The 24,450-nt window shown below is 40.0% G+C and overlaps 8 non-coding genes across 8 annotated transcripts; all 8 read left to right on the forward strand.

The window, feature by feature from the left end:
• Positions 1-1,873: 1,873 nt before the first annotated feature.
• Positions 1,874-2,089, forward strand: LOC147730060 (small nucleolar RNA U3). Its single transcript, XR_015309083.1, has one exon. It is a non-coding gene; the product is annotated as a small nucleolar RNA U3 (small nucleolar RNA).
• Positions 2,090-4,943: 2,854 nt separating this feature from the next.
• LOC147730061 (small nucleolar RNA U3) lies at positions 4,944-5,159 on the forward strand. The gene has a single exon (XR_015309084.1). It is a non-coding gene; the product is annotated as a small nucleolar RNA U3 (small nucleolar RNA).
• A 2,618-nt stretch (positions 5,160-7,777) lies between these two features.
• Positions 7,778-7,993, forward strand: LOC147730062 (small nucleolar RNA U3). The gene has a single exon (XR_015309134.1). It is a non-coding gene; the product is annotated as a small nucleolar RNA U3 (small nucleolar RNA).
• A 2,618-nt stretch (positions 7,994-10,611) lies between these two features.
• On the forward strand, positions 10,612-10,827 carry LOC147730063 (small nucleolar RNA U3). Its single transcript, XR_015309135.1, has one exon. It is a non-coding gene; the product is annotated as a small nucleolar RNA U3 (small nucleolar RNA).
• A 2,617-nt stretch (positions 10,828-13,444) lies between these two features.
• LOC147730064 (small nucleolar RNA U3) lies at positions 13,445-13,660 on the forward strand. Its single transcript, XR_015309088.1, has one exon. It is a non-coding gene; the product is annotated as a small nucleolar RNA U3 (small nucleolar RNA).
• Positions 13,661-16,278: 2,618 nt separating this feature from the next.
• Positions 16,279-16,494, forward strand: LOC147730065 (small nucleolar RNA U3). Its single transcript, XR_015309009.1, has one exon. It is a non-coding gene; the product is annotated as a small nucleolar RNA U3 (small nucleolar RNA).
• Positions 16,495-19,112: 2,618 nt separating this feature from the next.
• On the forward strand, positions 19,113-19,328 carry LOC147730066 (small nucleolar RNA U3). Its single transcript, XR_015309144.1, has one exon. It is a non-coding gene; the product is annotated as a small nucleolar RNA U3 (small nucleolar RNA).
• A 2,620-nt stretch (positions 19,329-21,948) lies between these two features.
• Positions 21,949-22,164, forward strand: LOC147730067 (small nucleolar RNA U3). The gene has a single exon (XR_015309089.1). It is a non-coding gene; the product is annotated as a small nucleolar RNA U3 (small nucleolar RNA).
• Positions 22,165-24,450: the final 2,286 nt, after the last annotated feature.

Below are 24,450 nucleotides of genomic sequence, written 5' to 3' on the forward strand. Positions count from 1 at the left end.
ATTTTCTTGGTTCTCCTGCTTTAACTCAGAATATTCTTAATTCATAGACTGGAATGTTGTGATATCAAAATAGACTTTCTACCTCGGGTATCACATTGATTAAATACCCTATCCTCTCGATATAGAAGCTCAGCTTTAACTTGAGTCAAGAACTCAAACAGAGGGTATTTAAGGACCATTGTAGCCCCCTTTAGCGTTCCATTATGCTATATTCGAACACTGGAAGATTAGACCCTCATGTAGAGAATCGAAATATCAGCCGTTTGTAAATAGTAGGCTAAACCCTGTGCCTTGAAACTTCTAATGGTTCGAGCCCCGACTGCCACCATTTTGGATTTCCACCGTGCTGCGACGCCTAGGAAAAGAGCTAGGTGGGCTGGCGCCAGACCGTAAATTGTGAAGTTCACGGTGTGGTGACAGGCCAGGTGAATACCCATAGACTGTTCTTCTTGGTTATGCAAGAGTCTGGGGCATTGCCCGACTGGTTTTCCAGCCATGGCCTCTTTTTACGTAAAACTTACACAGTTAAGACCTTATTGTGATAGCCTTTTAGCCTGCGGCAAGAGGCAATGGCGACCAGGAACGGTCCCCTTTCCTCTGTTTGTCCCTAGCCTTCAACTTTAGTCTATCATGCTGAATTAAAGTTTAGTTCGCTAACTAAAGACTGCAGCGGCAGGTTTTAATTATCTATCACTGATCTGCTGAGAGCTTAGCCAGGTGACAGAAAAAATGCTGTTGTGATATCTTCCTGTAACCCTTGGACAGCTTAGCATAGAGCTATAAAACTTTTTGTCGCGATATGTTATGAAGAATCAAGATTGAAGTAGAAATTGTAAGTGGTCCGAAGGTGTTGCAGATAAGTTCTGATCTAAAAAGGAAGGTCACAGGCAGAGTTTTTTTTTAAAACAACTGTCTACTGTTGACAGCTGTTCCTTTCTTCATTTAAGGATATGCTGGAAGACAGAAGTGTACACTGAAAAGTTCAATTCCGGGTTCTGATGAATATTAGGTACCAAACGTTTCCGGCAAGTATTCACTTCCCAGTGTAAAAAGTATTTTGCACAAAAAAAATAAACTATATTTTGGATACTTCTGTAGTTCCGAGAGGCTAAAAGTCTAGTAGCTTTAAAAACCAGCATAAATTCAAGCTGGGTGGTAGGACAAGTTGTTGTTCATGTGAACGCTTTCCTAGATAACCAGGAATTCAGGGCGCTACTGAAAGCGATAGGTTCCGTTATCTCCTGTAGTTGCTGAAAGCAGGTTTTCACAAAGTTTGGACCATCGCCGAAGGCCATCCTCAGCTTAGAGTCTTATATGTGAACTGGGGAACAGTTCGTTTTTTTGGGGTAACCGATCAAAGATGTTGACCTACATTTGATCTGTGGGGCAACTGTTCAAAATGTCAAGGTAGCTGTAATGCTACAACTTTTGTTTCCACACTTGCAAGCTTAGCAGGTCGCTTCACATGTGCTAGCGATCAGTGTTACTCTTTTGGCTGATTGACTGTTCCTAATCTAGACCAAATATTCCCATTAAAAATGATCTCTATGATATTGTGGCAACCACAGTTTTTTGAAGAATTTTCCAGCTTTCCCTCTGGTACAGCGTTGGGTCAGGAAGAGTCAGGTTGAATTTAATTGGTTGCTGATTTAAAATATGCAAATTTTAAAGCAGTGTCACCAGGATCTATTAAGTATGTTTTAATGTAAATAAAAGCATATGCGTGTGTATCGGTAGAATGTTATTTCGTGGAGTAACAGATATGTTTATATTTATATGTTTTTATTTCAGTTGATGATGCCGAACCGTGTCTTACTGTAAGTAAGGAGGGTTTCCCCCCTTTCTGTCTGTGTGAGCGATAAACAGTTTTATTAAGACTATACTTTCAGGGATCATTTCTATAGTTTTTAACTGAGGAAATGTGATTGAAAGTGTTTGGTCTTCGCTATCCACGATGAAGAATTGAAGTGTTCTCTTCTGAGCGTGAAGTGAGTGAACAGTGTTGCATTCATGTAGCTGCTGTTTGCTATTGATGATCGTTCTTATTCCTTTCAAGAGGATTGGAGAAAGAGTACACAATCTGAGTGGTTAGCTACTTTTTAGGGTGTAAGGAAGTCTATCCGTTCTTAATTTCTTGCTTAGTTTGTTATTTTTATAGTGTGCACTTTGGTTTATTTTTATTTAGCTGTTGAGTTCATGAATACTTAGTAGAAGCTGTTGAGCTTTTTTGGACTTGTGGTTTTTGCAAGAGCTTATCTTTGAAAAGCACTTCTCACCGTCAGTTGGTATTTTGGTATGTTATTTATAAAAAAAGGTTTGTTTTTTAGAACGTGGGGAGTGAAGAGTACTTTTTAAATGGACTGAAGTGTACACTGAAAAGTTCAATTCCGGGTTCTGATGAATATTAGGTACCAAACGTTTCCGGCAAGTATTCACTTCCCAGTGTAAAAAGTATTTTGCACAAAAAAAATAAACTATATTTTGGATACTTATCTTTGAAAAGCACTTCTCACCGTCAGTTGGTATTTTGGTATGTTATTTATAAAAAAAGGTTTGTTTTTTAGAACGTGGGGAGTGAAGAGTACTTTTTAAATGGACTGTGCGTATGAGCTATTTGTAGAGCCTAGGCTGCTGCAAGGCAACTACTGCTACTCAACGATTTAACACTCTTTCAATTCGACTGTTTAAAGGAACCTCCTAATGCTAGTTAAGCCTTTTAGACTAAGAGGAAGCGTAACACCCTGGTCACAGGTTATACAACTTACAAGGCTGCGGTGGATCATAGACTGCTGAGGATAAAAAACTCCTCCTTTGGTATTTGCTAAAGTTTTCACAGGAATTTGTGGAGTGCAAAGCAGAAGTAAAGGACTGTGTATGTTTACTTATCATTATGAAATCTTGTGTGCTCAGCACAAAAACTTGCAGCTCCCAACGAGCCCCCGTACAGCCCCTAGTACATCAAGGGCTTAATGTATTCAAACTTTGGAATTTTGAAGGATCCATTGGGGAGAATGGAGTGGCAACAATAAAAAATAATGGTCAAAACGAGCCACCTGCTCCAGCAAGTACCATTTTCTTGGTTCTCCTGCTTTAATTCAGAATATTCTTAATTCATAGACTGGAATGTTGTGATATCAAAATAGACTTTCTACCTCGGGTATCACATTGATTAAATACCCTATCCTCTCGATATAGAAGCTCAGCTTTAACTTGAGTCAAGAACTCAAACAGAGGGTATTTAAGGACCATTGTAGCCCCCTTTAGCGTTCCATTATGCTATATTCGAACACTGGAAGATTAGACCCTCATGTAGAGAATCGAAATATCAGCCGTTTGTAAATAGTAGGCTAAACCCTGTGCCTTGAAACTTCTAATGGTTCGAGCCCCGACTGCCACCATTTTGGATTTCCACCGTGCTGCGACGCCTAGGAAAAGAGCTAGGTGGGCTGGCGCCAGACCGTAAATTGTGAAGTTCACGGTGTGGTGACAGGCCAGGTGAATACCCATAGACTGTTCTTCTTGGTTATGCAAGAGTCTGGGGCATTGCCCGACTGGTTTTCCAGCCATGGCCTCTTTTTACGTAAAACTTACACAGTTAAGACCTTATTGTGATAGCCTTTTAGCCTGCGGCAAGAGGCAATGGCGACCAGGAACGGTCCCCTTTCCTCTGTTTGTCCCTAGCCTTCAACTTTAGTCTATCATGCTGAATTAAAGTTTAGTTCGCTAACTAAAGACTGCAGCGGCAGGTTTTAATTATCTATCACTGATCTGCTGAGAGCTTAGCCAGGTGACAGAAAAAATGCTGTTGTGATATCTTCCTGTAACCCTTGGACAGCTTAGCATAGAGCTATAAAACTTTTTGTCGCGATATGTTATGAAGAATCAAGATTGAAGTAGAAATTGTAAGTGGTCCGAAGGTGTTGCAGATAAGTTCTGATCTAAAAAGGAAGGTCACAGGCAGAGTTTTTTTTTAAAACAACTGTCTACTGTTGACAGCTGTTCCTTTCTTCATTTAAGGATATGCTGGAAGACAGAAGTGTACACTGAAAAGTTCAATTCCGGGTTCTGATGAATATTAGGTACCAAACGTTTCCGGCAAGTATTCACTTCCCAGTGTAAAAAGTATTTTGCACAAAAAAAATAAACTATATTTTGGATACTTCTGTAGTTCCGAGAGGCTAAAAGTCTAGTAGCTTTAAAAACCAGCATAAATTCAAGCTGGGAGGTAGGACAAGTTGTTGTTCATGTGAACGCTTTCCTAGATAACCAGGAATTCAGGGCGCTACTGAAAGCGATAGGTTCCGTTATCTCCTGTAGTTGCTGAAAGCAGGTTTTCACAAAGTTTGGACCATCGCCGAAGGCCATCCTCAGCTTAGAGTCTTATATGTGAACTGGGGAACAGTTCGTTTTTTTGGGGTAACCGATCAAAGATGTTGACCTACATTTGATCTGTGGGGCAACTGTTCAAAATGTCAAGGTAGCTGTAATGCTACAACTTTTGTTTCCACACTTGCAAGCTTAGCAGGTCGCTTCACATGTGCTAGCGATCAGTGTTACTCTTTTGGCTGATTGACTGTTCCTAATCTAGACCAAATATTCCCATTAAAAATGATCTCTATGATATTGTGGCAACCACAGTTTTTTGAAGAATTTTCCAGCTTTCCCTCTGGTACAGCGTTGGGTCAGGAAGAGTCAGGTTGAATTTAATTGGTTGCTGATTTAAAATATGCAAATTTTAAAGCAGTGTCACCAGGATCTATTAAGTATGTTTTAATGTAAATAAAAGCATATGCGTGTGTATCGGTAGAATGTTATTTCGTGGAGTAACAGATATGTTTATATTTATATGTTTTTATTTCAGTTGATGATGCCGAACCGTGTCTTACTGTAAGTAAGGAGGGTTTCCCCCCTTTCTGTCTGTGTGAGCGATAAACAGTTTTATTAAGACTATACTTTCAGGGATCATTTCTATAGTTTTTAACTGAGGAAATGTGATTGAAAGTGTTTGGTCTTCGCTATCCACGATGAAGAATTGAAGTGTTCTCTTCTGAGCGTGAAGTGAGTGAACAGTGTTGCATTCATGTAGCTGCTGTTTGCTATTGATGATCGTTCTTATTCCTTTCAAGAGGATTGGAGAAAGAGTACACAATCTGAGTGGTTAGCTACTTTTTAGGGTGTAAGGAAGTCTATCCGTTCTTAATTTCTTGCTTAGTTTGTTATTTTTATAGTGTGCACTTTGGTTTATTTTTATTTAGCTGTTGAGTTCATGAATACTTAGTAGAAGCTGTTGAGCTTTTTTGGACTTGTGGTTTTTGCAAGAGCTTATCTTTGAAAAGCACTTCTCACCGTCAGTTGGTATTTTGGTATGTTATTTATAAAAAAAGGTTTGTTTTTTAGAACGTGGGGAGTGAAGAGTACTTTTTAAATGGACTGTGCGTATGAGCTATTTGTAGAGCCTAGGCTGCTGCAAGGCAACTACTGCTACTCAACGATTTAACACTCTTTCAATTCGACTGTTTAAAGGAACCTCCTAATGCTAGTTAAGCCTTTTAGACTAAGAGGAAGCGTAACACCCTGGTCACAGGTTATACAACTTACAAGGCTGCGGTGGATCTTAGACTGCTGAGGATAAAAAACTCCTCCTTTGGTATTTGCTAAAGTTTTCACAGGAATTTATGGAGTGCAAAGCAGAAGTAAAGGACTGTGTATGTTTACTTATCATTATGAAATCTTGTGTGCTCAGCACAAAAACTTGCTGCTCCCAACAAGCCCCCGTACAGCCCTTAGTACATCAAGGGCTTAATGTATTCGAACTTTGGAATTTTGAAGGATCCATTGGGGAGAATGGAGTTGCAACAATAAAAAATAATGGTCAAAACGAGCCACTGCTCCAGCAAGTACCATTTTCTTGGTTCTCCTGCTTTAACTCAGAATATTCTTACTTCATTGACTGGAATGTTGTGATATCAGAATAGACTTTCTACCTCGGGTATCACATTGATTAAATGCCCTATCCTTTCGATATAGAAGCTCAGCTTTAACTTGAGTCAAGAACTCAAACAGAGGGTATTTAAGGACCATTGAAGCCCCCTTTAGCGTTCCATTATGCTATATTCGAACACTGGAAGATTAGACCCTCATGTAGAGAATCGAAATATCAGCCGTTTGTAAATAGTAGGATAAACCCTGTGCCTTGAAACTTCTAATGGTTCGAGCCCCGACTGCCACCATTTTGGATTTCCACCGTGCTGCGACGCCTACGGAAAAGAGCTAGGTGGGCTGGCGCCAGACCGTAAATTGTGGAAGTTCACGGTGTGGTGACAGGCCAGGTGAATACCCATAGACTGTTCTTCTTGGTTATGCAAGAGTCTGGGGCATTGCCCGACTGGTTTTCCAGCCATGGCCTCTTTTTACGTAAAACTTACACAGTTAAGACCTTATTGTGAAAGCCTTTTAGCTTGCCGCAAGAGGCAATGGCGACCAGGAACGGTCCCCTTTCCTCTGTTTGTCACGAGCCTTCAACTTTAGTCTATCATGCTGAATTAAAGTTTAGTTCGCTAACTAAAGCCTGCAGCGGCAGGTTTTAATTATCTATCACTGATCTGCTGAGAGCTTAGCCAGGTGACAGAAAAAATGCTGTTGTGATATCTTCCTGTAACCCTTGGACAGCTTAGCATAGAGTTATAAAACCTTTTGTCGCGATATGTTATGAAGAATCAAGATTGAAATAGAAATTGTAAGTGGTCCGAAGGTGTTGCAGATAAGTTCTGATCTAAAAAGGAAGGTCACAGGCAGAGTTTTTTTTTTAAACAACTGTCTACTGTTGACAGCTGTTCCTTTCTTCATTTAAGGATATGCTGGAAGACAGAAGTGTACACTGAAAAGTTCAATTCCGGGTTCTGATGAATATTAGGTACCAAACGTTTCCGGCAAGTATTCACTTCCCAGTGTAAAAAGTATTTTGCACAAAAAAAATAAACTATATTTTGGATACTTCTGTAGTTCCGAGAGGCTAAAAGTCTAGTAGCTTTAAAAACCAGCATAAATTCAAGCTGGGTGATAGGACAAGTTGTTGTTCATGTGAACGCTTTCCTAGATAACCAGGAATTCAGGGCGCTACTGAAAGCGATAGGTTCCGTTATCTCCTGTAGTTGCTGAAAGCAGGTTTTCACAAAGTTTGGACCATCGCCGAAGGCCATCCTCAGCTTAGAGTCTTATATGTGAACTGGGGAACAGTTCGTTTTTTTGGGGTAACCGATCAAAAATGTTGACCTACATTTGATCTGTGGGGCAACTGTTCAAAATGTCAAGGTAACTGTAATGCTACAACTTTTGTTTCCACACTTGCAAGCTTAGCAGGTCGCTTCACATATGCTAGCGATCAGTGTCACTCTTTTGGCTGATTGACTGTTCCTAATCTAGACCAAATATTCCCATTAAAAATGATCTCTATGATATTGTGGCAACCACAGTTTTTTGAAGAATTTTCCAGCTTTCCCTCTGGTACAGCGTTGGGTCAGGAAGAGTCAGGTTGAATTTAATTGGTTGCTGATTTAAAATATGCAAATTTTAAAGCAGTGTCACCAGGATCTATTAAGTATGTTTTAATGTAAATAAATGCATATGCGTGTGTATCGGTAGAATGTTATTTCGTGGAGTAACAGACATGTTTATATTTATATGTTTTTATTTCAGTTGATGATGCCGAACCGTGTCTTACTGTAAGTAAGGAGGGTTTCCCCCCTTTCTGTCTGTGTGAGCGATAAACAGTTTTATTAAGACTATATTTTCAGGGATCATTTCTATAGTTTTTAACTGAGGAAATGTGATTGAAAGTGTTTGGTCTTCGCTAACCACGATGAAGAAATGAAGTGTTCTCTTCTGAGCGTGAAGTGAGTGAACAGTGTTGCATTTATGTAGCTGCTGTTTGCTATTGATGATCGTTCTTATTCCTTTCAAGAGGATTGGAGAAAGAGTACACAATCTGAGTGGTTAGCTACTTTATAGGGTGTAAGGAAGTCTATCCGTTCTTAATTTCTTGCTTAGTTTGTTATTTTTATAGTGTGCACTTTGGTTTATTTTTAATTGGCTGTTGAGTTCATGAATACTTAGTAGAAGCTGTTGAGCTTTTTTGGACTTGTTGTTTTTGCAAGAGCTTATCTTTGAAAAGCACTTCTCACCGTCAGTTGGTATTTTGGTATGTTATTTATAAAAAAAGGTTTGTTTTTTAGAACGTGGGGAGTGAAGAGTACTTTTTAAATGGACTGTGCGTATGAGCTATTTGTAGAGCCTAGGCTGCTGCAAGGCAACTACTGCTACTCAACGATTTAACACTCTTTCAATTCGACTGTTTAAAGGAACCTCCTAATGCTAGTTAAGCCTTTTAGACTAAGAGGAAGCGTAACACCCTGGTCACAGGTTATACAACTTACAAGGCTGCGGTGGATCTTAGACTGCTGAGGATAAAAAACTCCTCCTTTGGTATTTGCTAAAGTTTTCACAGGAATTTATGGAGTGCAAAGCAGAAGTAAAGGACTGTGTATGTTTACTTATCATTATGAAATCTTGTGTGCTCAGCACAAAAACTTGCAGCTCCCAACAAGCCCCCGTACAGCCCTTAGTACATCAAGGGCTTAATGTATTCGAACTTTGGAATTTTGAAGGATCCATTGGGGAGAATGGAGTTGCAACAATAAAAAATAATGGTCAAAACGAGCCACTGCTCCAGCAAGTACCATTTTCTTGGTTCTCCTGCTTTAACTCAGAATATTCTTACTTCATTGACTGGAATGTTGTGATATCAGAATAGACTTTCTACCTCGGGTATCACATTGATTAAATGCCCTATCCTTTCGATATAGAAGCTCAGCTTTAACTTGAGTCAAGAACTCAAACAGAGGGTATTTAAGGACCATTGAAGCCCCCTTTAGCGTTCCATTATGCTATATTCGAACACTGGAAGATTAGACCCTCATGTAGAGAATCGAAATATCAGCCGTTTGTAAATAGTAGGATAAACCCTGTGCCTTGAAACTTCTAATGGTTCGAGCCCCGACTGCCACCATTTTGGATTTCCACCGTGCTGCGACGCCTACGGAAAAGAGCTAGGTGGGCTGGCGCCAGACCGTAAATTGTGGAAGTTCACGGTGTGGTGACAGGCCAGGTGAATACCCATAGACTGTTCTTCTTGGTTATGCAAGAGTCTGGGGCATTGCCCGACTGGTTTTCCAGCCATGGCCTCTTTTTACGTAAAACTTACACAGTTAAGACCTTATTGTGAAAGCCTTTTAGCTTGCCGCAAGAGGCAATGGCGACCAGGAACGGTCCCCTTTCCTCTGTTTGTCACGAGCCTTCAACTTTAGTCTATCATGCTGAATTAAAGTTTAGTTCGCTAACTAAAGCCTGCAGCGGCAGGTTTTAATTATCTATCACTGATCTGCTGAGAGCTTAGCCAGGTGACAGAAAAAATGCTGTTGTGATATCTTCCTGTAACCCTTGGACAGCTTAGCATAGAGTTATAAAACCTTTTGTCGCGATATGTTATGAAGAATCAAGATTGAAATAGAAATTGTAAGTGGTCCGAAGGTGTTGCAGATAAGTTCTGATCTAAAAAGGAAGGTCACAGGCAGAGTTTTTTTTTTAAACAACTGTCTACTGTTGACAGCTGTTCCTTTCTTCATTTAAGGATATGCTGGAAGACAGAAGTGTACACTGAAAAGTTCAATTCCGGGTTCTGATGAATATTAGGTACCAAACGTTTCCGGCAAGTATTCACTTCCCAGTGTAAAAAGTATTTTGCACAAAAAAAATAAACTATATTTTGGATACTTCTGTAGTTCCGAGAGGCTAAAAGTCTAGTAGCTTTAAAAACCAGCATAAATTCAAGCTGGGTGATAGGACAAGTTGTTGTTCATGTGAACGCTTTCCTAGACAACCAGGAATTCAGGGCGCTACTGAAAGCGATAGGTTCCGTTATCTCCTGTAGTTGCTGAAAGCAGGTTTTCACAAAGTTTGGACCATCGCCGAAGGCCATCCTCAGCTTAGAGTCTTATATGTGAACTGGGGAACAGTTCGTTTTTTTGGGGTAACCGATCAAAAATGTTGACCTACATTTGATCTGTGGGGCAACTGTTCAAAATGTCAAGGTAACTGTAATGCTACAACTTTTGTTTCCACACTTGCAAGCTTAGCAGGTCGCTTCACATATGCTAGCGATCAGTGTCACTCTTTTGGCTGATTGACTGTTCCTAATCTAGACCAAATATTCCCATTAAAAATGATCTCTATGATATTGTGGCAACCACAGTTTTTTGAAGAATTTTCCAGCTTTCCCTCTGGTACAGCGTTGGGTCAGGAAGAGTCAGGTTGAATTTAATTGGTTGCTGATTTAAAATATGCAAATTTTAAAGCAGTGTCACCAGGATCTATTAAGTATGTTTTAATGTAAATAAATGCATATGCGTGTGTATCGGTAGAATGTTATTTCGTGGAGTAACAGACATGTTTATATTTATATGTTTTTATTTCAGTTGATGATGCCGAACCGTGTCTTACTGTAAGTAAGGAGGGTTTCCCCCCTTTCTGTCTGTGTGAGCGATAAACAGTTTTATTAAGACTATATTTTCAGGGATCATTTCTATAGTTTTTAACTGAGGAAATGTGATTGAAAGTGTTTGGTCTTCGCTAACCACGATGAAGAAATGAAGTGTTCTCTTCTGAGCGTGAAGTGAGTGAACAGTGTTGCATTTATGTAGCTGCTGTTTGCTATTGATGATCGTTCTTATTCCTTTCAAGAGGATTGGAGAAAGAGTACACAATCTGAGTGGTTAGCTACTTTATAGGGTGTAAGGAAGTCTATCCGTTCTTAATTTCTTGCTTAGTTTGTTATTTTTATAGTGTGCACTTTGGTTTATTTTTAATTGGCTGTTGAGTTCATGAATACTTAGTAGAAGCTGTTGAGCTTTTTTGGACTTGTTGTTTTTGCAAGAGCTTATCTTTGAAAAGCACTTCTCACCGTCAGTTGGTATTTTGGTATGTTATTTATAAAAAAAGGTTTGTTTTTTAGAACGTGGGGAGTGAAGAGTACTTTTTAAATGGACTGTGCGTATGAGCTATTTGTAGAGCCTAGGCTGCTGCAAGGCAACTACTGCTACTCAACGATTTAACACTCTTTCAATTCGACTGTTTAAAGGAACCTCCTAATGCTAGTTAAGCCTTTTAGACTAAGAGGAAGCGTAACACCCTGGTCACAGGTTATACAACTTACAAGGCTGCGGTGGATCATAGACTGCTGAGGATAAAAAACTCCTCCTTTGGTATTTGCTAAAGTTTTCACAGGAATTTGTGGAGTGCAAAGCAGAAGTAAAGGACTGTGTATGTTTACTTATCATTATGAAATCTTGTGTGCTCAGCACAAAAACTTGCAGCTCCCAACGAGCCCCCGTACAGCCCCTAGTACATCAAGGGCTTAATGTATTCAAACTTTGGAATTTTGAAGGATCCATTGGGGAGAATGGAGTGGCAACAATAAAAAATAATGGTCAAAACGAGCCACCTGCTCCAGCAAGTACCATTTTCTTGGTTCTCCTGCTTTAACTCAGAATATTCTTAATTCATAGACTGGAATGTTGTGATATCAAAATAGACTTTCTACCTCGGGTATCACATTGATTAAATACCCTATCCTCTCGATATAGAAGCTCAGCTTTAACTTGAGTCAAGAACTCAAACAGAGGGTATTTAAGGACCATTGTAGCCCCCTTTAGCGTTCCATTATGCTATATTCGAACACTGGAAGATTAGACCCTCATGTAGAGAATCGAAATATCAGCCGTTTGTAAATAGTAGGCTAAACCCTGTGCCTTGAAACTTCTAATGGTTCGAGCCCCGACTGCCACCATTTTGGATTTCCACCGTGCTGCGACGCCTAGGAAAAGAGCTAGGTGGGCTGGCGCCAGACCGTAAATTGTGAAGTTCACGGTGTGGTGACAGGCCAGGTGAATACCCATAGACTGTTCTTCTTGGTTATGCAAGAGTCTGGGGCATTGCCCGACTGGTTTTCCAGCCATGGCCTCTTTTTACGTAAAACTTACACAGTTAAGACCTTATTGTGATAGCCTTTTAGCCTGCGGCAAGAGGCAATGGCGACCAGGAACGGTCCCCTTTCCTCTGTTTGTCCCTAGCCTTCAACTTTAGTCTATCATGCTGAATTAAAGTTTAGTTCGCTAACTAAAGACTGCAGCGGCAGGTTTTAATTATCTATCACTGATCTGCTGAGAGCTTAGCCAGGTGACAGAAAAAATGCTGTTGTGATATCTTCCTGTAACCCTTGGACAGCTTAGCATAGAGCTATAAAACTTTTTGTCGCGATATGTTATGAAGAATCAAGATTGAAGTAGAAATTGTAAGTGGTCCGAAGGTGTTGCAGATAAGTTCTGATCTAAAAAGGAAGGTCACAGGCAGAGTTTTTTTTTAAAACAACTGTCTACTGTTGACAGCTGTTCCTTTCTTCATTTAGGGATATGCTGGAAGACAGAAGTGTACACTGAAAAGTTCAATTCCGGGTTCTGATGAATATTAGGTACCAAACGTTTCCGGCAAGTATTCACTTCCCAGTGTAAAAAGTATTTTGCACAAAAAAAATAAACTATATTTTGGATACTTCTGTAGTTCCGAGAGGCTAAAAGTCTAGTAGCTTTAAAAACCAGCATAAATTCAAGCTGGGTGGTAGGACAAGTTGTTGTTCATGTGAACGCTTTCCTAGATAACCAGGAATTCAGGGCGCTACTGAAAGCGATAGGTTCCGTTATCTCCTGTAGTTGCTGAAAGCAGGTTTTCACAAAGTTTGGACCATCGCCGAAGGCCATCCTCAGCTTAGAGTCTTATATGTGAACTGGGGAACAGTTCGTTTTTTGGGGGTAACCGATCAAAGATGTTGACCTACATTTGATCTGTGGGGCAACTGTTCAAAATGTCAAGGTAGCTGTAATGCTACAACTTTTGTTTCCACACTTGCAAGCTTAGCAGGTCGCTTCACATGTGCTAGCGATCAGTGTCACTCTTTTGGCTGATTGACTGTTCCTAATCTAGACCAAATATTCCCATTAAAAATGATCTCTATGATATTGTGGCAACCACAGTTTTTTGAAGAATTTTCCAGCTTTCCCTCTGGTACAGCGTTGGGTCAGGAAGAGTCAGGTTGAATTTAATTGGTTGCTGATTTAAAATATGCAAATTTTAAAGCAGTGTCACCAGGATCTATTAAGTATGTTTTAATGTAAATAAATGCATATGCGTGTGTATCGGTAGAATGTTATTTCGTGGAGTAACAGATATGTTTATATTTATATGTTTTTATTTCAGTTGATGATGCCGAACCGTGTCTTACTGTAAGTAAGGAGGGTTTCCCCCCTTTCTGTCTGTGTGAGCGATAAACAGTTTTATTAAGACTATACTTTCAGGGATCATTTCTATAGTTTTTAACTGAGGAAATGTGATTGAAAGTGTTTGGTCTTCGCTAACCACGATGAAGAATTGAAGTGTTCTCTTCTGAGCGTGAAGTGAGTGAACAGTGTTGCATTCATGTAGCTGCTGTTTGCTATTGATGATCGTTCTTATTCCTTTCAAGAGGATTGGAGAAAGTGTACACAATCTGAGTGGTTAGCTACTTTTTAGGGTGTAAGGAAGTCCATCCGTTCTTAATTTCTTGCTTAGTGTGTTATTTTTATAGTGTGCATTTTGGTTTATTTTTATTTAGCTGTTGAGTTCATGAATACTTAGTAGAAGCTGTTGAGCTTTTTTGGACTTGTGGTTTTTGCAAGAGCTTATCTTTGAAAAGCACTTCTCACCGTCAGTTGGTATTTTGGTATGTTATTTATAAAAAAAGGTTTGTTTTTTAGAACGTGGGGAGTGAAGAGTACTTTTTAAATGGACTGTGCGTATGAGCTATTTGTAGAGCCTAGGCTGCTGCAAGGCAACTACTGCTACTCAACGATTTAACACTCTTTCAATTCGACTGTTTAAAGGAACCTCCTAATGCTAGTTAAGCCTTTTAGACTAAGAGGAAGCGTAACACCCTGGTCACAGGTTATACAACTTACAAGGCTGCGGTGGATCATAGACTGCTGAGGATAAAAAACTCCTCCTTTGGTATTTGCTAAAGTTTTCACAGGAATTTGTGGAGTGCAAAGCAGAAGTAAAGGACTGTGTATGTTTACTTATCATTATGAAATCTTGTGTGCTCAGCACAAAAACTTGCAGCTCCCAACGAGCCCCCGTACAGCCCCTAGTACATCAAGGGCTTAATGTATTCAAACTTTGGAATTTTGAAGGATCCATTGGGGAGAATGGAGTGGCAACAATAAAAAATAATGGTCAAAACGAGCCACCTGCTCCAGCAAGTACCAATTTCTTGGTTCTCCTGCTTTAACTCAGAATATTCGTAATTCATAGACTGGAATGTTGTGATATCAAAATAGACTTTCTACCTCGGGTATCACATTGATTAAATACCCTTCCTCTCGATATAGAAGCTCAGCTTTAACTTGAGTCAAGAACTCAAACAGAGGGTATTTAAGGACCATTGTAGCCCCCTTTAGCGTTCCATTATGCTATATTCGAACACTGGAAGATTAGACCCTCATGTAGAGAATCGAAATATCAGCCGTTTGTAAATAGTAGGATAAACCCTGTGCCTTGAAACTTCTAATGGTTCGAGCCCCGACTGCCACCATTTTGGATTTCCACCGTGCTGCGACGCCTACGGAAAAGAGCTAGGTGGGCTGGCGCCAGACCGTAAATTGTGGAAGTTCACGGTGTGGTGACAGGCCAGGTGAATACCCATAGACTGTTCTTCTTGGTTATGCAAGAGTCTGGGGCATTGCCCGACTGGTTTTCCAGCCATGGCCTCTTTTTACGTAAAACTTACACAGTTAAGACCTTATTGTGAAAGCCTTTTAGCTTGCCGCAAGAGGCAATGGCGACCAGGAACGGTCCCCTTTCCTCTGTTTGTCACGAGCCTTCAACTTTAGTCTATCATGCTGAATTAAAGTTTAGTTCGCTAACTAAAGACTGCAGCGGCAGGTTTTAATTATCTATCACTGATCTGCTGAGAGCTTAGCCAGGTGACAGAAAAAATGCTGTTGTGATATCTTCCTGTAACCCTTGGACAGCTTAGCATAGAGTTATAAAACCTTTTGTCGCGATATGTTATGAAGAATCAAGATTGAAATAGAAATTGTAAGTGGTCCGAAGGTGTTGCAGATAAGTTCTGATCTAAAAAGGAAGGTCACAGGCAGAGTTTTTTTTTTAAACAACTGTCTACTGTTGACAGCTGTTCCTTTCTTCATTTAAGGATATGCTGGAAGACAGAAGTGTACACTGAAAAGTTCAATTCCGGGTTCTGATGAATATTAGGTACCAAACGTTTCCGGCAAGTATTCACTTCCCAGTGTAAAAAGTATTTTGCACAAAAAAAATAAACTATATTTTGGATACTTCTGTAGTTCCGAGAGGCTAAAAGTCTAGTAGCTTTAAAAACCAGCATAAATTCAAGCTGGGTGATAGGACAAGTTGTTGTTCATGTGAACGCTTTCCTAGATAACCAGGAATTCAGGGCGCTACTGAAAGCGATAGGTTCCGTTATCTCCTGTAGTTGCTGAAAGCAGGTTTTCACAAAGTTTGGACCATCGCCGAAGGCCATCCTCAGCTTAGAGTCTTATATGTGAACTGGGGAACAGTTCGTTTTTTTGGGGTAACCGATCAAAGATGTTGACCTACATTTGATCTGTGGGGCAACTGTTCAAAATGTCAAGGTAACTGTAATGCTACAACTTTTGTTTCCACACTTGCAAGCTTAGCAGGTCGCTTCACATATGCTAGCGATCAGTGTCACTCTTTTGGCTGATTGACTGTTCCTAATCTAGACCAAATATTCCCATTAAAAATGATCTCTATGATATTGTGGCAACCACAGTTTTTTGAAGAATTTTCCAGCTTTCCCTCTGGTACAGCGTTGGGTCAGGAAGAGTCAGGTTGAATTTAATTGGTTGCTGATTTAAAATATGCAAATTTTAAAGCAGTGTCACCAGGATCTATTAAGTATGTTTTAATGTAAATAAATGCATATGCGTGTGTATCGGTAGAATGTTATTTCGTGGAGTAACAGACATGTTTATATTTATATGTTTTTATTTCAGTTGATGATGCCGAACCGTGTCTTACTGTAAGTAAGGAGGGTTTCCCCCCTTTCTGTCTGTGTGAGCGATAAACAGTTTTATTAAGACTATACTTTCAGGGATCATTTCTATAGTTTTTAACTGAGGAAATGTGATTGAAAGTGTTTGGTCTTCGCTAACCACGATGAAGAAATGAAGTGTTCTCTTCTGAGCGTGAAGTGAGTGAACAGTGTTGCATTTATGTAGCTGCTGTTTGCTATTGATGATCGTTCTTATTCCTTTCAAGAGGATTGGAGAAAGAGTACACAATCTGAGTGGTTAGCTACTTTATAGGGTGTAAGGAAGTCTATCCGTTCTTAATTTCTTGCTTAGTTTGTTATTTTTATAGTGTGCACTTTGGTTTATTTTTAATTGGCTGTTGAGTTCATGAATACTTAGTAGAAGCTGTTGAGCTTTTTTGGACTTGTGGTTTTTGCAAGAGCTTATCTTTGAAAAGCACTTCTCACCGTCAGTTGGTATTTTGGTATGTTATTTATAAAAAAAGGTTTGTTTTTTAGAACGTGGGGAGTGAAGAGTACTTTTTAAATGGACTGTGCGTATGAGCTATTTGTAGAGCCTAGGCTGCTGCAAGGCAACTACTGCTACTCAACGATTTAACACTCTTTCAATTCGACTGTTTAAAGGAACCTCCTAATGCTAGTTAAGCCTTTTAGACTAAGAGGAAGCGTAACACCCTGGTCACAGGTTATACAACTTACAAGGCTGCGGTGGATCATAGACTGCTGAGGATAAAAAACTCCTCCTTTGGTATTTGCTAAAGTTTTCACAGGAATTTGTGGAGTGCAAAGCAGAAGTAAAGGACTGTGTATGTTTACTTATCATTATGAAATCTTGTGTGCTCAGCACAAAAACTTGCAGCTCCCAACGAGCCCCCGTACAGCCCCTAGTACATCAAGGGCTTAATGTATTCAAACTTTGGAATTTTGAAGGATCCATTGGGGAGAATGGAGTGGCAACAATAAAAAATAATGGTCAAAACGAGCCACCTGCTCCAGCAAGTACCATTTTCTTGGTTCTCCTGCTTTAACTCAGAATATTCTTAATTCATAGACTGGAATGTTGTGATATCAAAATAGACTTTCTACCTCGGGTATCACATTGATTAAATACCCTATCCTCTCGATATAGAAGCTCAGCTTTAACTTGAGTCAAGAACTCAAACAGAGGGTATTTAAGGACCATTGTAGCCCCCTTTAGCGTTCCATTATGCTATATTCGAACACTGGAAGATTAGACCCTCATGTAGAGAATCGAAATATCAGCCGTTTGTAAATAGTAGGCTAAACCCTGTGCCTTGAAACTTCTAATGGTTCGAGCCCCGACTGCCACCATTTTGGATTTCCACCGTGCTGCGACGCCTAGGAAAAGAGCTAGGTGGGCTGGCGCCAGACCGTAAATTGTGAAGTTCACGGTGTGGTGACAGGCCAGGTGAATACCCATAGACTGTTCTTCTTGGTTTATGCAAGAGTCTGGGGCATTGCCCGACTGGTTTTCCAGCCATGGCCTCTTTTTACGTAAAACTTACACAGTTAAGACCTTATTGTGATAGCCTTTTAGCCTGCGGCAAGAGGCAATGGCGACCAGGAACGGTCCCCTTTCCTCTGTTTGTCCCTAGCCTTCAACTTTAGTCTATCATGCTGAATTAAAGTTTAGTTCGCTAACTAAAGACTGCAGCGGCAGGTTTTAATTATCTATCACTGATCTGCTGAGAGCTTAGCCAGGTGACAGAAAAAATTCTGTTGTGATATCTTCCTGTAACCCTTGGACAGCTTAGCATAGAGCTATAAAACTTTTTGTCGCGATATGTTATGAAGAATCAAGATTGAAGTAGAAATTGTAAGTGGTCCGAAGGTGTTGCAGATAAGTTCTGATCTAAAAAGGAAGGTCACAGGCAGAGTTTTTTTTTAAAACAACTGTCTACTGTTGACAGCTGTTCCTTTCTTCATTTAAGGATATGCTGGAAGACAGAAGTGTACACTGAAAAGTTCAATTCCGGGTTCTGATGAATATTAGGTACCAAACGTTTCCGGCAAGTATTCACTTCCCAGTGTAAAAAGTATTTTGCACAAAAAAAATAAACTATATTTTGGATACTTCTGTAGTTCCGAGAGGCTAAAAGTCTAGTAGCTTTAAAAACCCGCATAAATTCAAGCTGGGTGGTGGGACAAGTTGTTGTTCATGTGAACGCTTTCCTAGATAACCAGGAATTCAGGGCGCTACTGAAAGCGATAGGTTCCGTTATCTCCTGTAGTTGCTGAAAGCAGGTTTTCACAAAGTTTGGACCATCGCCGAAGGCCATCCTCAGCTTAGAGTCTTATATGTGAACTGGGGAACAGTTCGTTTTTTTGGGGTAACCGATCAAAGATGTTGACCTACATTTGATCTGTGGGGCAACTGTTCAAAATGTCAAGGTAGCTGTAATGCTACAACTTTTGTTTCCACACTTGCAAGCTTAGCAGGTCGCTTCACATGTGCTAGCGATCAGTGTCACTCTTTTGGCTGATTGACTGTTCCTAATCTAGACCAAATATTCCCATTAAAAATCATCTCTATGATATTGTGGAAACCACAGTTTTTTGAAGAATTTTCCAGCTTTCCCTCTGGTACAGCGTTGGGTCAGGAAGAGTCAGGTTGAATTTAATTGGTTGCTGATTTAAAATATGCAAATTTTAAAGCAGTGTCACCAGGATCTATTAAGTATGTTTTAATGTAAATAAATGCATATGCGTGTGTATCGGTAGAATGTTATTTCGTGGAGTAACAGATATGTTTATATTTATATGTTTTTATTTCAGTTGATGATGCCGAACCGTGTCTTACTGTAAGTAAGGAGGGTTTCCCCCCTTTCTGTCTGTGTGAGCGATAAACAGTTTTATTAAGACTATACTTTCAGGGATCATTTCTATAGTTTTTAACTGAGGAAATGTGATTGAAAGTGTTTGGTCTTCGCTAACCATGATGAAGAATTGAAGTGTTCTCTTCTGAGCGTGAAGTGAGTGAACAGTGTTGCATTTATGTAGCTGCTGTTTGCTATTGGTGATCGTTCTTATTCCTTTCAAGAGGATTGGAGAAAGAGTACACAATCTGAGTGGTTAGCTACTTTATAGGGTGTAAGGAAGTCTATCCGTTCTTAATTTCTTGCTTAGTTTGTTATTTTAATAGTGCACACTTTGGTTTATTTTTATTTAGCTGTTGAGTTCATGAATACTTAGTAGAAGCTGTTGAGCTTTTTTTGGACTTGTGTTTTTTGCAAGAGCTTATCTTTGAAAAGCACTTCTCACCGTCAGTTGGTATTTTGGTATGTTATTTATAAAAAAAGGTTTGTTTTTTAGAACGTGGGGAGTGAAGAGTACTTTTTAAATGGACTGTGCGTATGAGTTATTTGTAGAGCCTAGGCTGCTGCAAGGCAACTACTGCTACTCAACGATTTAACACTCTTTCAATTCAACTGTTTAAAGGAACCTCCTAATGCTAGTTAAGCCTTTTAGACTAAGAGGAAGCGTAACACCCTGGTCACAGGTTATACAACTTACAAGGCTGCGGTGGATCTTAGACTGCTGAGGATAAAAAACTCCTCCTTTGGTATTTGCTAAAGTTTTCACAGGAATTTGTGGAGTGCAAAGCAGAAGTAAAGGACTGTGTATGTTTACTTATCATTATGAAATCTTGTGTGCTCAGCACAAAAACTTGCTGCTCCCAACAAGCCCCCGTACAGCCCTTAGTACATCAAGGGCTTAATGTATTCGAACTTTGGAATTTTGAAGGATCCATTGGGGAGAATGGAGTTGCAACAATAAAAAATAATGGTCAAAACGAGCCACTGCTCCAGCAAGTACCATTTTCTTGGTTCTCCTGCTTTAACTCAGAATATTCTTAATTCATTGACTGGAATGTTGTGATATCAGAATAGACTTTCTACCTCGGGTATCACATTGATTAAATGCCCTATCCTTTCGATATAGAAGCTCAGCTTTAACTTGAGTCAAGAACTCAAACAGAGGGTATTTAAGGACCATTGAAGCCCCCTTTAGCGTTCCATTATGCTATATTCGAACACTGGAAGATTAGACCCTCATGTAGAGAATCGAAATATCAGCCGTTTGTAAATAGTAGGATAAACCCTGTGCCTTGAAACTTCTAATGGTTCGACCCCGACTGCCACCATTTTGGATTTCCACCGTGCTGCGACGCCTAGGAAAAGAGCTAGGTGGGCTGGCGCCAGACCGTAAATTGTGGAAGTTCACGGTGTGGTGACAGGCCAGGTGAATACCCATAGACTGTTCTTCTTGGTTATGCAAGAGTCTGGGGCATTGCCCGACTGGTTTTCCAGCCATGGCCTCTTTTTACGTAAAACTTACACAGTTAAGACCTTATTGTGATAGCCTTTTAGCCTGCCGCAAGAGGCAATGGCGACCAGGAACGGTCCCCTTTCCTCTGTTTGTCACTAGCCTTCAACTTTAGTCTATCATGCTGAATTAAAGTTTAGTTCGCTAACTAAAGACTGCAGCGGCAGGTTTTCATTATCTATCACTGATCTGCTGAGAGCTTAGCCAGGTGACAGAAAAAATGCTGTTGTGATATCTTCCTGTAACCCTTGGACAGCTTAGCATAGAGTTATAAAACCTTTTGTCGCGATATGTTATGAAGAATCAAGATTGAAATAGAAATTGTAAGTGGTCCGAAGGTGTTGCAGATAAGTTCTGATCTAAAAAGGAAGGTCACAGGCAGAGTTTTTTTTTTTTAAACAACTGTCTACTGTTGACAGCTGTTCCTTTCTTCATTTAAGGATATGCTGGAAGACAGAAGTGTACACTGAAAAGTTCAATTCCGGGTTCTGATGAATATTAGGTACCAAACGTTTCCGGCAAGTATTCACTTCCCAGTGTAAAAAGTATTTTGCACAAAAAAACATAAACTATATTTTGGATACTTCTGTAGTTCCGAGAGGCTAAACGTCTAGTAGCTTTAAAAACCCGTATAAATTCAAGCTGGGTGGTAGGACAAGTTGTTGTTCATGTGAACGCTTTCCTAGATAACCAGGAATTCAGGGCGCTACTGAAAGCGATAGGTTCCGTTATCTCCTGTAGTTGCTGAAAGCAGGTTTTCACAAAGTTTGGACCATCGCCGAAGGCCATCCTCAGCTTAGAGTCTTATATGTGAACTGGGGAACAGTTCGTTTTTTGGGGGTAACCGATCAAAGATGTTGACCTACATTTGATCTGTGGGGCAACTGTTCAAAATGTCAAGGTAGCTGTAATGCTACAACTTTTGTTTCCACACTTGCAAGCTTAGCAGGTCGCTTCACATGTGCTAGCGATCAGTGTCACTCTTTTGGCTGATTGACTGTTCCTAATCTAGACCAAATATTCCCATTAAAAATGATCTCTATGATATTGTGGCAACCACAGTTTTTTGAAGAATTTTCCAGCTTTCCCTCTGGTACAGCGTTGGGTCAGGAAGAGTCAGGTTGAATTTAATTGGTTGCTGATTTAAAATATGCAAATTTTAAAGCAGTGTCACCAGGATCTATTAAGTATGTTTTAATGTAAATAAATGCATATGCGTGTGTATCGGTAGAATGTTATTTCGTGGAGTAACAGATATGTTTATATTTATATGTTTTTATTTCAGTTGATGATGCCGAACCGTGTCTTACTGTAAGTAAGGAGGGTTTCCCCCCTTTCTGTCCGTGTGAGCGATAAACAGTTTTATTAAGACTATACTTTCAGGGATCATTTCTATAGTTTTTAACTGAGGAAATGTGATTGAAAGTGTTTGGTCTTCGCTAACCACGATGAAGAATTGAAGTGTTCTCTTCTGAGCGTGAAGTGAGTGAACAGTGTTGCATTCATGTAGCTGCTGTTTGCTATTGATGATCGTTCTTATTCCTTTCAAGAGGATTGGAGAAAGTGTACACAATCTGAGTGGTTAGCTACTTTTTAGGGTGTAAGGAAGTCCATCCGTTCTTAATTTCTTGCTTAGTGTGTTATTTTTATAGTGTGCATTTTGGTTTATTTTTATTTAGCTGTTGAGTTCATGAATACTTAGTAGAAGCTGTTGAGCTTTTTTGGACTTGTGGTTTTTGCAAGAGCTTATCTTTGAAAAGCACTTCTCACCGTCAGTTGGTATTTTGGTATGTTATTTATAAAAAAAGGTTTGTTTTTTAGAACGTGGGGAGTGAAGAGTACTTTTTAAATGGACTGTGCGTATGAGCTATTTGTAGAGCCTAGGCTGCTGCAAGGCAACTACTGCTACTCAACGATTTAACACTCTTTCAATTCGACTGTTTAAAGGAACCTCCTAATGCTAGTTAAGCCTTTTAGACTAAGAGGAAGCGTAACACCCTGGTCACAGGTTATACAACTTACAAGGCTGCGGTGGATCATAGACTGCTGAGGATAAAAAACTCCTCCTTTGGTATTTGCTAAAGTTTTCACAGGAATTTGTGGAGTGCAAAGCAGAAGTAAAGGACTGTGTATGTTTACTTATCATTATGAAATCTTGTGTGCTCAGCACAAAAACTTGCAGCTCCCAACGAGCCCCCGTACAGCCCCTAGTACATCAAGGGCTTAATGTATTCAAACTTTGGAATTTTGAAGGATCCATTGGGGAGAATGGAGTGGCAACAATAAAAAATAATGGTCAAAACGAGCCACCTGCTCCAGCAAGTACCAATTTCTTGGTTCTCCTGCTTTAACTCAGAATATTCGTAATTCATAGACTGGAATGTTGTGATATCAAAATAGACTTTCTACCTCGGGTATCACATTGATTAAATACCCTTCCTCTCGATATAGAAGCTCAGCTTTAACTTGAGTCAAGAACTCAAACAGAGGGTATTTAAGGACCATTGTAGCCCCCTTTAGCGTTCCATTATGCTATATTCGAACACTGGAAGATTAGACCCTCATGTAGAGAATCGAAATATCAGCCGTTTGTAAATAGTAGGATAAACCCTGTGCCTTGAAACTTCTAATGGTTCGAGCCCCGACTGCCACCATTTTGGATTTCCACCGTGCTGCGACGCCTACGGAAAAGAGCTAGGTGGGCTGGCGCCAGACCGTAAATTGTGGAAGTTCACGGTGTGGTGACAGGCCAGGTGAATACCCATAGACTGTTCTTCTTGGTTATGCAAGAGTCTGGGGCATTGCCCGACTGGTTTTCCAGCCATGGCCTCTTTTTACGTAAAACTTACACAGTTAAGACCTTATTGTGAAAGCCTTTTAGCTTGCCGCAAGAGGCAATGGCGACCAGGAACGGTCCCCTTTCCTCTGTTTGTCACGAGCCTTCAACTTTAGTCTATCATGCTGAATTAAAGTTTAGTTCGCTAACTAAAGACTGCAGCGGCAGGTTTTAATTATCTATCACTGATCTGCTGAGAGCTTAGCCAGGTGACAGAAAAAATGCTGTTGTGATATCTTCCTGTAACCCTTGGACAGCTTAGCATAGAGTTATAAAACCTTTTGTCGCGATATGTTATGAAGAATCAAGATTGAAATAGAAATTGTAAGTGGTCCGAAGGTGTTGCAGATAAGTTCTGATCTAAAAAGGAAGGTCACAGGCAGAGTTTTTTTTTAAAACAACTGTCTACTGTTGACAGCTGTTCCTTTCTTCATTTAAGGATATGCTGGAAGACAGAAGTGTACACTGAAAAGTTCAATTCCGGGTTCTGATGAATATTAGGTACCAAACGTTTCCGGCAAGTATTCACTTCCCAGTGTAAAAAGTATTTTGCACAAAAAAAATAAACTATATTTTGGATACTTCTGTAGTTCCGAGAGGCTAAAAGTCTAGTAGCTTTAAAAACCAGCATAAATTCAAGCTGGGTGATAGGACAAGTTGTTGTTCATGTGAACGCTTTCCTAGATAACCAGGAATTCAGGGCGCTACTGAAAGCGATAGGTTCCGTTATCTCCTGTAGTTGCTGAAAGCAGGTTTTCACAAAGTTTGGACCATCGCCGAAGGCCATCCTCAGCTTAGAGTCTTATATGTGAACTGGGGAACAGTTCGTTTTTTTGGGGTAACCGATCAAAGATGTTGACCTACATTTGATCTGTGGGGCAACTGTTCAAAATGTCAAGGTAACTGTAATGCTACAACTTTTGTTTCCACACTTGCAAGCTTAGCAGGTCGCTTCACATATGCTAGCGATCAGTGTCACTCTTTTGGCTGATTGACTGTTCCTAATCTAGACCAAATATTCCCATTAAAAATG

Source organism: Lissotriton vulgaris, chromosome 2_1 (assembly GCF_964263255.1).
Source record: "Lissotriton vulgaris chromosome 2_1, aLisVul1.2, whole genome shotgun sequence".
NCBI lineage: Eukaryota > Metazoa > Chordata > Amphibia > Caudata > Salamandridae > Lissotriton > Lissotriton vulgaris.